The sequence below is a fragment of the Hesperophylax consimilis genome, chromosome 28 (genome assembly GCF_061612785.1).
Source record: "Hesperophylax consimilis isolate HC1 chromosome 28, BYU_Hcon_1.0, whole genome shotgun sequence".
Classification (NCBI taxonomy): Eukaryota; Metazoa; Arthropoda; class Insecta; order Trichoptera; family Limnephilidae; genus Hesperophylax; species Hesperophylax consimilis.
In genome coordinates, this window is record NC_142863.1 from 10,909,060 (window position 1) to 10,925,870 (window position 16,811).

Consider the following 16,811-nt stretch of genomic DNA (forward strand, 5'->3'; position numbering starts at 1 on the left):
GAATGTTTGTCTTTCTTTGAAAAAACCTGTCAAAATTGATTCTTATCCAACCCCTCGTACCTTTTTCCTTTCCAGAACTTCATCTGATTTCTTTCCTTAAAAAAGACCCTAATGATTGGATTATTTGTATAGCGCCGTTTTCGCAAGAAAGGAAAATAATTTTCCTTAGCGCCTGAGTGGGGTTAAAGCCTGTGACAGACCACGCTATAAGCGCGCTTGGTCTATTTCAGCATATCGCTCGAAAATTTATTTCTATTGGTAGTGATATATGCTGAAATAGGCCAAGCCATGATACGTATTGCGGTGTCGCCTACCTAGGGTAAAAAAATAATAAATTAATTAAAAAAGCATTTCTGTTCTAAATACAGATTATCGTTTTTAAGTAACTTTAAGTAAATTGTAATAATAATAATGCTTAGTGAATCACTTGTCGATATTATCAACAATGCCTAATCTGTCGTGATGTTTGTTCGTGTGACTCGATTGGCTATGTTCTGGGAAAATACGTAATGACTTCATATCCAGTACCAGCTTAGTGAACACTTATGATTGTTTACCATAAAGTACCTACTTAGTGATAATAATGTCCTCTTGTTTAAAGTTCCATCAAAGACCATCAAATCTACGATCAGCGCCATTTTGAATTTTTAACGTTTAATCGTTAAAGTTTCTGCTTTTGATCAAAGTGTGATCTGATCACCTATCAAGCATACGGGTCACGTTGTTCAAAAGCTTTAACGGGCTGAGAATTGGTGTTTTATGGCGACAATTTAGATATCGAAAAATCAAAATGGCGCCGATTGTCGACTTTAGGGTAATGAAATGCGATGGAGTCTGAAATACCCCAACCTTAAATTGAAATGTCGAATCTATAAACTAAGCAATTCGCCAGAATGTCACGAAATTAATATCAGTGCGCGTGCAAAATTTAATACTGCTCTTGAGAACTACGTTTTACCTCTTTCTATTACATGCAATGTTAATGAGCTAGGGAGGTCCCCGTCTCTACGGAGCAATTCTATTAGTGAAATGTCTTTAAAATCAGCTTACCGAATTTCGTCGAAATAGTACCAGTTCTAGATTGCAAAATAATCGATTTAATTTACGAGGTTTCCTCGTTTCTTACCGTGTTAACAATAGTCGTATATTGGGGTTGCACTCTCGCAAAATACTGATAGCTCGAATTATAGGATTCAAAATGTGTACAAGCATGCAATCACGGCAGTGTCAAATTAAGAAGTAACAAAAAAACATTTACTGATTTTATTTCTAATTGTATTCGATGCCTATGGCCATTTTCAGTTAAACTATTCACACGGTGACTAATTACATGACTACTTAATTGATTTCATTAAATTTTAACGTTCCCGTGAAATTACCGTGTTAAAAATCAATCTTAATTACAAATAATTACCAGCCGACCAGAAACACGAGAATATCGCCTCTGGCTAGAGCGCCCGACATCTTTGAAAATATGATAATGTTATCTGGTATGTAGAATATATTTTATATACTATGTATCGGGCCAATACTCTTGACCCTGCGTCAAACAGCTAATAGTTAGATGGCAGATAAGCATACTATAATAGAGTGGGGGGCTACTGATATCACTAATAATCACGACTTTATATACTACAAACGTTTGACTTTACCGACCAGTCAACTCCGCGCGCCGATCCGACGTGTTCCGCCATAGCTCTGCAAAAACATTCATAATTCGAATTGTCTCCAATCTTTTTAAAAATCATTTTAATTTGATTGTCTTCAGTCTTTTTTGTAGTTTATCTCTGTTCGAATTATAAACTTGTGAGCGTTGTTCTCATCTGGAAGGAGTTGACTCGATTGACAGAAAACTGTCGTCTATTATCTGGTGTTGTTCTATAATCGCGACAACGGTCCCGTCACGCAAATCGACATTTATTGCATGTGGGATATACAAGCCTTGAGAATTTCACTACAGGTGAGTCTATTTGCATTCAATTTTTTTTTAATACCCTGAAATACCGCAACGTTTTGTCGCAAAAAGAATAATTTATTATCAAAAAATTTGCAAATCTTTTTAATTCCTATTATCTTGTGTGAAGGTCATTTTATTTTTTAAGCACTATACTTATAATTGTTTAATTTGTGTTGCCTTGCATCAAAAACCATGTCATTGAAAAGTCAACATTTTCCTTCTTCCACATCTAACGAATTGCTACTCTATTTAAAAAAAAATTTCGTCAATATTATGTTAACATGAATTCAATATGTACATTTGCTGAAAACTATATAGTTTTACATAGTTGTGTTAAAGAATTGTAAGTATAATATTATAATTTTAAGACGATAAAAATATATCAATATATTTAAAAAATATATTTTTCCTCATAGGGAAAATTGTATGAAGTTTTCTAAGTACCTACCCCTGCGTTTGTGTATTTTAAACAAATTAATATTTTTTTATTAAGCAGAATTTATTTTATATTAGTTATCCAGGGTTGTTTTTGTTAGCGTAAGTGTTAAATGTGGGATTATTTAAATATTCAATTCATTTTCGTCGTGTGTTTGGTAAGCTTTATCAAATCATTGCTTTTTCGCTTAAAATTATTTTTAATTGCGTGACAGAAAGTGCTGAATTATATAGTGCTATCGCTTTTAAATAATGCACACCGTTTCAAAATAATTTCGAAATAATGCACGCGTTGTCAAGCCACAAGAATCGAAGTTATTTCATTATTATTTATACAAATTAAACACGTTTACACTACAATACGTGCTCCAACAGTTTCTTTATGCTAACAGAATGTTTGATTTAGCATTTGGTTTGTTATTAGCACATATACAGCATTTTATCAGATGTAACTGGTTTGAAAAACATCCAGGTTGATAAGACAAGTAATTTTGCTAGTCGGTTGAAAATTCTAGACCCGTCCACACAGCGTCCCCAATGATGGATGTGTGGAGATATTGTAAAAAAGTAAGTTTGCACTTAACGAAGAACTCCAGTAAATAATATGTATTAGTTTTCTTCTGAGAAACACTATTCGGAATATTATTCTCATTGATCATAATTTTATTTTTTATGTGAATACCACACAAGAGTCCCAACTGCTCTTTTGGAGCCAGTGAGACTATGGCACCCCGAATTGGGGTATGTAGTGTGAAGTAGTGGGGAGTGGGAGGAGATGGGAAGAGGAAGGTGGAAAAGTACGTGACTCAGCCTTCACCAAACACGTTAAAGCCATTTCAAGCAATGTATCTGAAAAAAATATTATGCAAGTGTTTGTTTTTTTATTTTTATAAAAACTTTTTTTTAGTTTTGCACTATATGTGATCATCAAACGAGCGAAAACATTCATTTTTTACGTCAAACAAACAACCATAACTTAGAATTTTTACGCCAAACAAATAATTCTGAAATCAAATAAATTGTTACGTCAATCAGAAAACAATAACTTCGAATTTTTACGCCAAACAAATAATTCTAAATTCAAATAAATTGTTACGTCAAACAAACGCACCTGAAGTGAAATGTGTACCTAATGAGCTATTATATATTTTGTTATTAATACAAATGTTTTACGATATTAGACATATTTAGTTATAGTTCGATTTGGCCCATTGCCGATCTGGTGCTGGTACTAACCGAACTATCAACCATTACCAGATCAATTGACTTTTATCTTTTTTATATTGAGAGGCTCATTCGGGATATTTTATTAGATAATGCTTGTAAGGTAAATTTAAAAATATATTTTTTTCTTAGCGACAGCACTTCATATCAGAGAGTAACACGTGTTTGTCCAACAGTTGTTAATAGATAAGTATTAATCATTGTAAGTCCTTGGAATGATTCCGGCTGACTAACAATTTGCGGAATGGTCAGTATTTTACGCGAATTATTTTGCCATCAAGTTTTTCTTGCACGCTTACCATAATCTTGTAAGCCGGAACATTATTATACATGATTGTTTCTATCTGATGTCAAAATATGAAGAAAAAAAAATGGTTTACCACTGAATAGAAGTCTGTTCTGAATAAATGTTTGTGTGCCAATAAGTAAGTAAGCTCAATCATTCCTTACTTCTGCTGAAATTGATCAACTAATTTTCACACTTTCATTGACTAAGAATCGAAATAGTCTTAAATATACATTTGGTTACCTCATCTTGTTTAATAATTGTCAAATCTTTTGGTTAAAAATGATAATTCATTTCAGTTAGGTATTTTAGCCTTAAATTAAAAATAAAATTTTGTATTAAACAGGCAAATTAGAAATTATTCGAAACGGAAAACGAAAAGTACTCTTGCAAGGTGCTGCAAAAATATACAGTGCAGTTTTGAAGGGCTATTAAAAAAAACAGCTCACATAAATAGGGTTTATTTTATTTTATTTGGTACGTCATGCCTTTTTATGCATCAAGTCCTGATGTTAGCCGGACCAAATAGTGATAACGACTAAAAACGGCACGACCCTCCCGATACAATGAGACCCCTCTCAGGTTCCTACCCCCACCACATGGCATCCACCGGCTCTTCAAAAGTGCACTGCCTGTTTTGCGGCACCCTGTATCATCAAAAACCAAAATGCATCGTACAAATCGTCAAAAATGACGAATCCGTCCGAATGCGACGGTTGATTTTGTCAACAAATCACGCATGCGGAATGCGGTAAAATTAAGCATCCTTCGTTAAAAACATTTGGAGATTCGCGGTCGAGTTCAAGCTATTCGTTGTTTTTTTACTCTTCGTGAACTTGTTTCGGCTGGTAGAAGACAACGTCACATTCTTTTTCGACGAATTGCATATTCAGAACCCCAATAGGAATTAATTACGATTCGTCAAAGACCGAGCGCTGTGTGAACGAAGTGTTGATTCAGTAAAATAATGCCAACGCTATTTGTTTTGATTTGATTATGTTTTATGTTTGAATTGATTTATCGTTTATATTGCAAACTTTTGATTGCTTCACGAGTGAGGTTTTCGCTTCAGAAATGATATTCTCATCAACTTTATTCAGTTTATTGTTTATTTTAATCCACTGCTTTATCAATACCAAGGTAATAAGAACTTGTAGTGAATGGAAGGAATGCTATCCTAGTCTTAAATATTCTGCTACTTATTGTGCGCATTATCATCGATTAGTTTTAAGAGGTGAAAATATCATGTTTATGTGTCGAACTAGTTTCAAGACATTGTTTCTATTGACTAGCCCTTTGTTTTATTTGGGACGTACAGAATCTTACGATGACTCCTTATTTGATTGATTTGTTTACAAGTTCAATGTGTTTGTTTAAATTATATTGTCATCTATTGCCTTGTTTGTTGACGTTATTATGTCTGATGACAAGAACCTGTGTTCAATCCAATTTCAGATATTTGCCTGGTTCTGACGATTTATTTATCTGTGTCTCCGTATCGCCAGCTGGGTTCATCGGTCAAACGGATTCAGGCCCTAATTCTCACTCTTGGTTATTATTGACTTGCCTATCGGCAGTGCCCACAATTCCGGAATTTTCAATTATGTCATCTCTTGTTTTGTTTGTTGACGTTATTATGTCTGAGAACAAGATTCTGTATTCAATGTACGCGATATTTGCCTGGTGCTGATGATTAATTTATCTGTGTCTCCGTATCGCCAGCTGGGTTCACCGGTCAAACGGATTCATGCCCTAGTCCTCACCGTTGACTCGTGACTTCCATATCGGCAGTGCCTAGTCCCAGCAAATTGCGTACCATTTGTACCGCGAACCGATAACAGTAATAAGCGATAACCTCTTGCTAGTAAGCGCGTGTCAAGTGTCAGGCTGATTGCTTGTCCAATTTGAACTGCAGCTGATAAGTTGGGTGTAATTTCACTGATAAGTGTGATCAATTTTTATCACTTACGCGTGACGCAAGTAAGCACTGTTGCTATTAACGATAATTTGGTACGGAACGATTTGTTGATGCGTAAGTCCAAAGTCGTCTCATCTTCTTCATCTTGTCAACTAGTCCCATCGGGGTCGGGAATCTATTGCTGCGACAAGCGCCTCCAGGCGTCCCTGTCCTGGGTTGCAGGTCCAGCCTCTTGCACAGGCTCTACGTTCCGGTTCAAGATGGTGGACTTGTTGGATACTATTTATTTAAAACACACTAGCTTATATCCGCGGCTTTAATTGCGTGGCATTGTGGAGAAATTACTGTGCAAAGAATTTTCCCACGGGAATTAAATGTTTTTTTGTCAGTATAAAAGTAACCTATTTCACTTCCCAGTCCTCACTTCCATCCATTTGCAAAAAATCACGTCCGACGTGTAAGAAAGACAAACAAAGAAACGGAGGAAATTTTGATTTACTAAACAAGAAATAATTAGAAACATAATTTGTTGGACGCGTGGTCTATTCATTATTGTTCACAGAATTGATACAGGGTTTTCAAATAAGAGGTGTTATTTTGAATAGCCCGCTATTTCGGTAGATGTTACTTTTGAAGCTGTCATTTTTTGACATTTGACAAGTAGAAACTACGCCATTAATAAAAATGGAACAATACACGCTTCAACAACGCATTGAAATGATTAAAATTCACTTGAGTGAATCAAATGCAAATCATCTTGAGTGATGAGACCCATTTCCACCTCGGTGGCTTCGTCAACAAGCAAAATTGTCGCATCTGGGGCTCGGAAAACCCAAGAGTTATTGAGAGCCTCTCTATCCTCAACGGGTGACTGTTTGGTGCGGTTTATTGTCCGGCGGAGTCATTGGACCTTACTTTTTCGAAAATGAGATTGGAGCAACAGTTACGGTGAATGGCTTGCGCTATCGAGAGATGATTAATGATTTTTTATAGCCGGAATTGGATGGTATTGATCTGGACAACGTTTACTTTCAACAAGATGGCGCTACGAGCCACACAAGCAACGAACCATTGATCTTTTACGATTGAATATAAAAATAACACCTCTTATTGGAAAATGTAGTTACAGGTGCCTAGAACTCGGCGGTCACAATTCACAATCCTTGGTACAGCAACATCATCTATTAAACATTTGTCACTTCATTTTTTACTTTTCCTTTGTTGAGGTTGTAATAGAATAACGCCCCTGTGAAATATGACCGACTAATTTATTTGAATGAGCGGCCGCCAATGTCTTCTGGCACGTCTCCCAAACATTTCAATTTGTTAATGCCATAAATATCAGAGCTGGTCAACTTGATTGCTGTCGGGATCGACTTTTTCATTAAAAAGAGTCGCGAATTGTCGGATACCAATTTCACAACATAAATTTAAATTTACGGATGGGCTGTTTCATAGAATTTGAAAAATTTCAACGTTAATTTGCGAGTTCTGTGAAAATCCTATTCGAATTCTGTTATTGTATCATTTTAGGCCAGTTACTTAACAGAACTGAAATATTAATAGAACTTGAAAATTAACTGTGAAATTTGAAGAATTGTTCAAATTCTCCGAAACAACCCGTCCTAGGTGTTCGTTTGTTCTAAATCTTAAATCTCCGAAAATTCTTCATCGATTGCTTTGAAATTTTGACACAACATTGCATTCGAATACGCGTGTGTTTTTATATACCTTTATTATATAGATGTCACCTGTGACAGGTAAAACGTGATTTTTTTGGAAAAAAGCGCCATCTGTTGGACGTAAAAGCAACACGAGCTATTGTTTCTATATCTGTACAGACAGACTGAGCCACAGCAACGCGTGGCGGGGTAGAGCTGGTATAAATTAAAATGATAAAGACAATGTTATTTCTCCGCAATGTAAACGAACAAAGGAATTTGTTTTTACAGGTGTTTGTGTTTTCTTCCTCATACAACAAGGCCCTCTTCAGGATCCAGATTAACTCCTTACTTTTAGAAAAAAATCCCCCCACCCAACATCCCCAATGAAGAAAGGCCCCGAGGGAAAATATTACTCTCAGGGCCTCTCCCATGTGAAGTTAATATGAAAAAATATTAAAAATTTGCGGCACATTCCAAGAGTGGTAGTTACTCTTAAACATCAAATTTGCGGCACATTCCAAGAGTGGTAGTTACTCTTAAACATAACATTTGCGGCACATTCCAAGAGTGGTAGTTACTCTTAAACATAACATTTGCGGCACATTCCAAGAGTGGTAGTTACTCTTAAACATAACATTTGCGGCACATTCCAAGAGTGGTAGTTAATCTTAAACATAACATTTGCGGCACATTCCAAGAGCGGTTACATTTCATGGCTGGATTTACACAGAATCTAAGTCATTTTCATCTTATTTTTAACGTCAAGTGCGCAAAATTTTATCAGGAAGTATCAACTTTGAGGGGTGGGAAATGGGGATGGGGAGGTTTTTCTAAATCACATGTGTTCTCTTGTTTTCATGGTCATGGTGTCAAATTTTAATCGATTTTGAAATTAAACTGGGTTTTTAGGTTTGTGAAAATCTTTTATATAAATAAATAGATTATACATATAAATCGTTTACATAAATAGATATATTAAATCACTCTTTTATGTAAATAGGTAGATTCCATAAATATCACCCCTGTGAAAGATCGCCATTTAGAAACGAAACTTTGCTCAAAATGACATAAGTCGTTTTTGGTGACCTGATCTCAATAGCCAGGTAATCCCTCCCCACCCTTTCAGCCCCACATTTTGCCCCGAGTGGGGATAAAAATAATAATAATAGCATAATTTGTACGAGTATAGCGCTGTTTTTGTGAAAAATCACCTCAAGGGCACTGTACAGATAATGAGAATGCTACAGTTCCATTGGCTTTGGGCAATAGGGAATCTTGTGCGGAATTGACTTTCTTTTAATCCGAGCGTTCAGAGATATTTATAGCTTTATTAAAAGTACGTTCGCTATCGATCTGTTGGTTACCCACCCCCTGCCGTGTATTATACAGGCGGGCAGAAGTAATGAGCCGGTTTTGAGGAGATATTAAAAAAACTTGGAGAATTAAAACATTTTTTGTTATTATCTGCATATAATCCCATGTTTTCATTAAGTTTTGACTACCACTTCAGCAAGATTTTTCTGAAGTCTTGTGACTACTTTTCTGCACATTTCAAGGGGTATGGCGGATGTTTCCTCAATAATTCGGGTCTTGAGCTCTTCTGAAGTATGTTTAAAAAAATTCTCCTTCAAATAACCCCACAGAAAAAGTCGCACATACTTAAATCTGGTTAAAGCGCTTTCCATCCCACGTCACCCCTCAGAAACACAAGTCGAGCAGGGAACATTTGTCTCAATTTGCAATTTAGAAATCTGAGCTTTGTGTGCTGTAGCCCCATCTTGTTGGAACTACAGATCTCCCATTCCTAACTCAATTGTTGTAATTTGTTGTTGCAAGAAAAGCAGCCCAAAACTTAAGAAATAGACTACATCGGTGTATTTGCTGCTGAAGGCCGCCATCTTGAAAAGTTTTAATTTTAGTTTATTAGTTTTTTTTATACCTCCAAAAAACAGGGTCATTACTTCTGACCCAATTTGTATTTTATACAGAAACGCGCGTTCGTGGTCCGTATTTAACTATGAATGGAGCACGTTTCGGTGACGTATTTGCTTTGCGCCGATCCTATTTATAATTATTGGATTATAATTAGAATCTCGCCGTACCGTACGCTAATTTAATCTCGTTTCACGTGGATTAGGCCCGGCTTGCGTGGAGGGTCAAATCGACGGTTTTATTTTAGGATCGAATTTATCGATTCGGTAATAAATTATTGCGCCTCGCGCGTATTTAGACATTTTTAGAGCCAAATAAAACAGTGGCCTTTTTTGTTTGTTTGTTTTTTTATTTTTTTTTATTAACTCCACACAAGAGGCCCTGAAGAAAATAATTTCCCTCAGGGCCTATGTCATCTTTGGGGATGCTGTGTGGAAGGTCTTTTTGTGGAGAGGAAGGAGTGAACATGGGTCTTGAAGAGTCCCATGTTGTAGGAGGGAGGAAACACAGAGGCCGGCAGCTCGTTCCACAGCCGAGCTGTTGAACTTAAGAACAAATCGTAGAAGCGACCCGTTCTCATGTGACAAATGTCAACCGTGTACAAATGTTGGGCGCGCGTTTGGCGTGTATCCCGACTACGCACCAGTGCCGAAGGGATCATTGACGCTAGTTCCTCAGAGCATCTTCCATTGTAATACCGATAGAACAAGGACAGCATACCTACCTGACGCCTGTGCTCTAAAGATTGCAGTCCGTTTGTTAAGATTGGGGAATCTATCAAACGGACCGCCCGTTTCTGCCCGTTTACCCCCCATTTCACTGTATATAAAATATATTACATGCTAAATTTGATGTTTTTTATAAAACTTTTTCGGTTGAATGTTCGGTGATATATAGACATAAACCATTGTCATTGATAAAATAAGCTCATTACATCATCATCACTGATGAAATAGCTCAATACATCATCATCGTCATTGATGAATTAAGCTCAATCCATCATCATCATTGATGAAATAAGCTCAATGCATCACCATCATTGATGAAATAAGCTCAATACATGACCATCATTGATGAAATAAGCTCAATACATGACCATCATTGATGAAATAAGCTCAATGCATCACCATCATTGATGAAATAAGCTCAATGCATCACCATCATTGATGAAATAAGCTCAATTCATCACCATCATTGATGAAATAAGCTCAATTTTCCCTTATCTGGCGAAATCCAGATCGGTCTCGCGATAAAATAAAAGCAAAGAATCTGTTTTGCGTGTCTTAACTAAATATCCGTCGAACGGTAAGCTCTGGCGTTACTAAATTTGCATAGCTTTTTCACCTAGAATTGCATCCGGCATTTGAACTATATTTAGATCGCAGTGTTATTTCCATCACGTGTGGTGGAGCTTTGAAACATCAAAATAAAAATATGCAAAAAAGTGTTTGAATCCCAAATAAGTTTTCGACATACTGACGTATTTGTAAATTAATTATGTATTTTGTTAATTTTCGTCATTGTTTGGAAGGCTAAATTAGGGGATTGTAATTATTCTAATGATAATTGGGTTCAAATTACGTAATTCATTATCGGCGCACTGTCAACAACGCATTGTTGCTTAGTTCCGCGGTTTTTAATTGATTTGTGACTGTCAGACAAATTAGTTAATTTGTCTCTGGACTCTTACTACCGGGACGTATCTAAAGGTTACTAATTAGGTAATCTCCTACACCGAAATTTGATGTTTTTACAAATGTATCACATTCATTATAGCGTGCTGAGGATAGACCTTTTAAATTTTTTGTAAAATACCTAGTGTAAAAATGTTGATATTATTTGCAGCACTGCTTTTTATTTTCATCAAAAAAAAAAAAAAAATATATATATATATATATATTTTTTTTTAACTCATTGTAACTAAATGATTGCCAGAGTGGAAGATAGTTTTAGTGTCGCCCTGATCGCTTGACCACCGTTTAAAATCGAAACGTTTCTTGAAATTTCTAAATCTCTTCCGTGTTTGGTGACCAGATCTGAATAGCCAGGTATTTCCCAACCCTCCTCTCCCCATCTCCTTCTCCTCCCCACAACTTTCAGCCTCACAACATACCCAATTAAATTGGGGATGTCACATTCCCACTAATTTTATAAATGACAATATAAATTTATTGCTAATGTCTCTCTCGGGCGTCTCCGACTTCTTCCACCATTCACAACTGTATACCACAATGTTACTGTTAAAAAACTACATAACATCGAATTTAATTCTACTCTGTATCTCATTCAAGTGCAGAGATATTGCGTTAAGCATTCCTCGGGCGTCCCCGACTTCTTCTAGCTTTAAAACCACTCTCTAAACACTCCTGGCAGTAATAAGAACAAACTTTGAAATTTTCAGCGATATCGCTCGACTACTTTTCGAGTTTTGCTAGCACAAACATAAGAAGGCTGAATTTTTATATATTAAGATTTTTTATGTGAATACCGCACAAGAGTCCCAACTGCTCTAAAGTGTTCGGAGCCAGTGAGACCCAGACATCCCCACTTGGGTGGGTTATGTGTGGGATTGAAGCAAGTGCAAGTAGACAGGGAAGATGATGGGTGAGCACATAATCTGGTCACCAATCACGGCCAATGTCATTTCAAGAACGTTTTGATTCTGGACAGTGGTCTTGCACCAGGGCGATACTAGAAGCATCTACCATTCTGATTGTCAATAATGTAGTTAGGTATTTCAGTAGTGGTTCAAAATGATAGTTGGTCAAATAATATTAACAAAATAATCTCTCTTCTCACTGTATGTAAATATTATTGGTTCATATTGGTTATCTAGGGCTGTCAATGTTATATCATGGACATAGATATTAGATAGTATTGTTTACTTACAACTATTATAAGGTTAAAGGGCAAGCTGTGTTAATTGGATTTCTCCAATACTTATTGCTTCCTTGTACTGCTGGCGTAAATATCACGAATTTTAACTGCTGACGTTAGGTCTGAGGGACCTATCATTTTTTTTTTTCGTAACATACGAGAAAATAAATAAATATTTTATTTTTTTACTGTTTTAAATTTTTTACTTGTTATTATTACTAAAGCAGACTCATAAAAATCACGGGATATTATAATTTTAAGATCTGTGAAGCTGAAAAGTATTTATAAAATATTTCTCTCAGGATTATTCATTGCCTATCAAAACAAATATTGTAATTTAAAAAAATATATTACAGTATAATTATATATTTTTTTTGACAAATTAGAGAGACGATCAGAAATTTACCTTTCGAACGAACACTGTTTTTAAACATGAAAAAAAAATAAAATCTGAAAATTTAAACAGATGAAATACACTTTTCAAATAAATAAATAAAAATAAAATAGTTTTCTGTTTCACACAATCAGTAAATTTTTTGAAAATGAAACTTAAATACAAAGCAAATTTGAGTTCATTGAATGTAATTTTTTTTATGCCGAATAGCTAAAATTTCACGCACAGACAACTGAAATAAGAATTTTTGTTTATTGAAATTATTCGACTACATAACACAAAAAAGTAACACTGCTAAAATAAATATGATTTGAGATTTTCACGGCCAAAAGTATTATAGTGATTTATTTTTGGGGTATTATGCCATGTTGCACTACCTCCTTCTCTAGCCAACGTTTCGGACAGCATTATACTGTCAATCATCAGTGCAGATGTGGCGATGAACACTGTGCATAGTTTAAGTTTAACAGTGCTTGAAAGCAGTGGAGTCTGTGAGACTCCCGCTTCAACTGTAAGGTTAACTTCATGGCAAAGTGAATGAAAATAAAGTATTTTTATCGCATGTCTGAGGATAGGCTGACAATACTGATCTGTATTGATTTCGTATCGGCTTAGTGATTGGGTAATTGTGAACGAAATGATGATTAGAGGGCTTTATAGACTTGTTCCAGAGGGAAACATCTTTATTAGGAGATTGTAAGTTTTTCATTAACTTTATGACCTCTGCCACTTTTTTAACGATATTTACTAACATGGTAAAGTTAATTTATCCTATCCCACATTGAAACCAAAATAAATTGTAAAAAATATTGTTTAATTTTTTGTTTTACTGTTTCATCAAATTTATATGTATATTAATGTGAACACAGTTTTCACACTGATGCATTGCTTGCAGAAAAGAAAATTCCGTTTTAATATAGGGCCCACTGTAGTAAGACTTTTCGTGCAACAAAACTGTAATAATTTTTCTCTGTCCCCAGAGTTCGTTTGGTTTATCATATATTGTGTCATGCTAATGTATTTGTTTCTATTTTTTGTGTTGCAGGGAGGCTTATCGGGTGAGCTCGGCTCGCTTGGTCTGCGGGCCCCGCTACGCGGCGGCTGCTGGCGGCGATCGCTGAACGTAGATCCGCCCTGGCTGCGCTGAGTCCCGCCACTACCCGATCCGCGCCCCCCACAAGGCTGCCCAGTGAGTACCAAACACCACCAACATACCCGATTACCCAACTACCCCACAACCCAACAAACCCCACTAACCGATAACCCTACAACCCAACAAACAATTCAACCATTGAACTGCCCAACAACTGACCAAACACAACAACCAAACAACCTCAAACATCCCAAACACCACCAAACATACCCGATTACCCAACTACCCCACAACCCAACAAACCCCACTAACCGATAACCCTACAACCCAACAAACAATTCAACCATTGAACTGCCCAACAACTGACCAAGCACAACAACCAAACAACCTCAAACATCCCAAACACCACCAAACATACCCGATTACCCAACTACCCCACAACCCAACAAACCCGACTAACCGATAACCCTACAACCCAACAAAGAATTCCACCATTCAACAGCCCAACAACTGACCAAACACAACAACCAAACAACCTCAAACATCCCTACAAACAATCAAACAATTCGACGACCCAACAACCAAAGAACCCAGCAACCAAACAGCCCAGCAACCAAACAGCCCAACGTCCAAACAACCCAACAACCAAACAGCCTGAGGGGTGATTCCGATTTTACTTCAGGATAAGGAATTGTCCTCAATCTTAAATTTAATGACTTTTCACTCTCATCCGAGAGAACTAGAATCGCAGTTAATGAGAGTCGTTAATTTTTAGGTTAAGTATAATTCTGCTGACATCCGAGAGAACAGTTAACGTAAAAGGCGTTAATAATTTTAAGGAAATTTTTTCATTATCCTTGAGTAGAACCGGAATCTCCCCCTGGACAGTTAAAAAGAAAAGAGGAGACTGACCATGGAAGTCAATGCCATATAAATTAGGTCACTACGACTCCAAAAGTTTACTAGCTATACCATAATACATATTATAATGAATAAATATTCTTGATTAAACGATAAGAGTGTTGTGAGCGAATGGAGTATTTAATTGATGTAAACCGTTGTTTTGACCTTGGCCAATTTTTTATAAAAAAAATCCCAAATGTTAAAGAATTATTTTTCACAATTTTTTATTTTTTATTTTTTTTTATTGAATATATAACACATTACAATAATTTACAAATGTAGATATTTCGAGGCTGATTGCGAAAAAATTGTAATTTTTTAACAAAAAATTACAATAAAAAAACAATACCTAATTAGATTTATTTGGATGACCAAAGTTACACTATTTTTGTTTGTTTCCATTTCATTTGTCTTCTGCATACCTACTCATGTTTTGATATTTTATTTATTTGTTTCAGCTTACTCATTTGCCACTTTTTTGGTCTCACCACAATTACCCCTTTTCGAAGGTGGTCCTCACTGCATTCATTTATGTAAATCTGACAGACTTCAACTCTTTGTATAATACTATCTTCTTTTTTTTATTTTTTTTATTATTTTAATATACATCATATGGGTTACATTAATACATACATATTTTGCAAAATATAATATTAAGGTTCATAATTGGTCATGTATACCTTATCAGAAAAGAGGAGCTCTTGTGCCTGATAAGGGAGCCACGATTCTTACTTAGATTCATAATTCATAATGAGATATAATAATAATAATATATATAATATATATATATATTTTTATTTTTGTTTAATATAAGTTTTTTTGGAAAAAAAGTTTGATTTTATTTATTTGTTCTTGTTGGTATATCTTGTCTGGTAATTTTGGTCTCACCACAATTACCCCTTTTCTAAGGTGGTCCTCACTGCATTCATTTATGTAAATCTGACAGACTTCAACTCTTTGTATAATACTGTCTGTATATTGTGTCTGGTAATTTTGGACTCACCACAATGAACCTTTTCTAAGGTGGTCCTCACTGCATTCATTTATGTAAATCTGACAGACTTCAACTCTTTGTATAATACTGTCTGTATATTGTGTCTGGTAATTTTGGACTCACCACAATGAACCTTTTCTAAGGTGGTCCTCACTGCATTCATTTATGTAAATCTGACAGACTTCAACTCTTTGTATAATACTGTCTGTATATTGTGTCTGGTAATTTTGGACTCACCACAATGAACCTTTTCTAAGGTGGTCCTCACTGCATTCATTTATGTAAATCTGACAGACTTCAACTCTTTGTATAATACTGTCTGTATATTGTGTCTGGTAATTTTGGACTCACCACAATGAACCTTTTCTAAGGTGGTCCTCACTGCATTCATTTATGTAAATCTGACAGACTTCAACTCTTTGTATAATACTATCTTCTGTTTGTATATTTTGTCTGGTAATTTTGGACTCACCACAATGAACCTTTTTCTGTGATTCTTAACATTAATTTTTCCAAAAGTCTTTGTCCTAATTCAATCCTTTGTATGGTATTTTCTTTGAATTTGCTATGGTGACACATTTATATTGTTTTCAATCACTTTTACTCCATTTTCTATGACATTATGTTTAGATACTTGTCTTTTGGGCTTATTTAACAGCCTTTAACTTTTGTCCATACCATCATTCTATTTTTGTCCATGTTTTTTTTTCTGTTATTACATTCAAGTTGTTTATTTGTGGTAAGTTGTGTTCAAGTCCCTTCTCAAAGCATCAATTTTATTCTTTGGAGTAAGTATTTTTGCATTCAAATTTATTTCATTTTATTACTTGTATCCTTTTCATTTTTGTTTTAACCCTAACTCTCTGTTATTGTCTTTTTTGATTGGTTACTTCTTTTTGTCACTTAACAAATACCTTATTTTAATTCTCATGATTATGGTTTAATTGACTTTTAATAGTGTTAAGGATTTAATATCTTATCTACCAGGAAAGTAAATACTGCAGTAAGTTGGATAAAACACTGCAGTAAGTAAGAATTAAAAATTATTCTTTCATTTCTACACTGTGTTTCAGCAAGTTGCTTTGACTATTGTTTTTACCAGAACCCAGTTGACTTCAATGCCACTAATGCATA

General features: G+C 35.4%; 1 protein-coding gene across 2 annotated transcripts in view; it reads left to right on the forward strand.

Annotated features, from left to right (window-relative positions):
- Positions 1–16,811, forward strand: part of LOC149410170 (ornithine decarboxylase 1-like) — a 50,785-nt gene that overhangs the window by 23,467 nt on the left and 10,507 nt on the right. The window contains exons 1-2 of one of the 2 annotated variants that reach the window (XM_089648676.1): positions 1,648–1,960; positions 13,733–13,876. The gene's annotated coding sequence lies outside the window, so the exon portion shown is untranslated. Of the gene's footprint in view, positions 1–1,647; positions 1,961–13,732; positions 13,877–16,811 lie in introns of those variants that run through there. The other variant, XM_089648675.1, reaches the window with a different exon arrangement.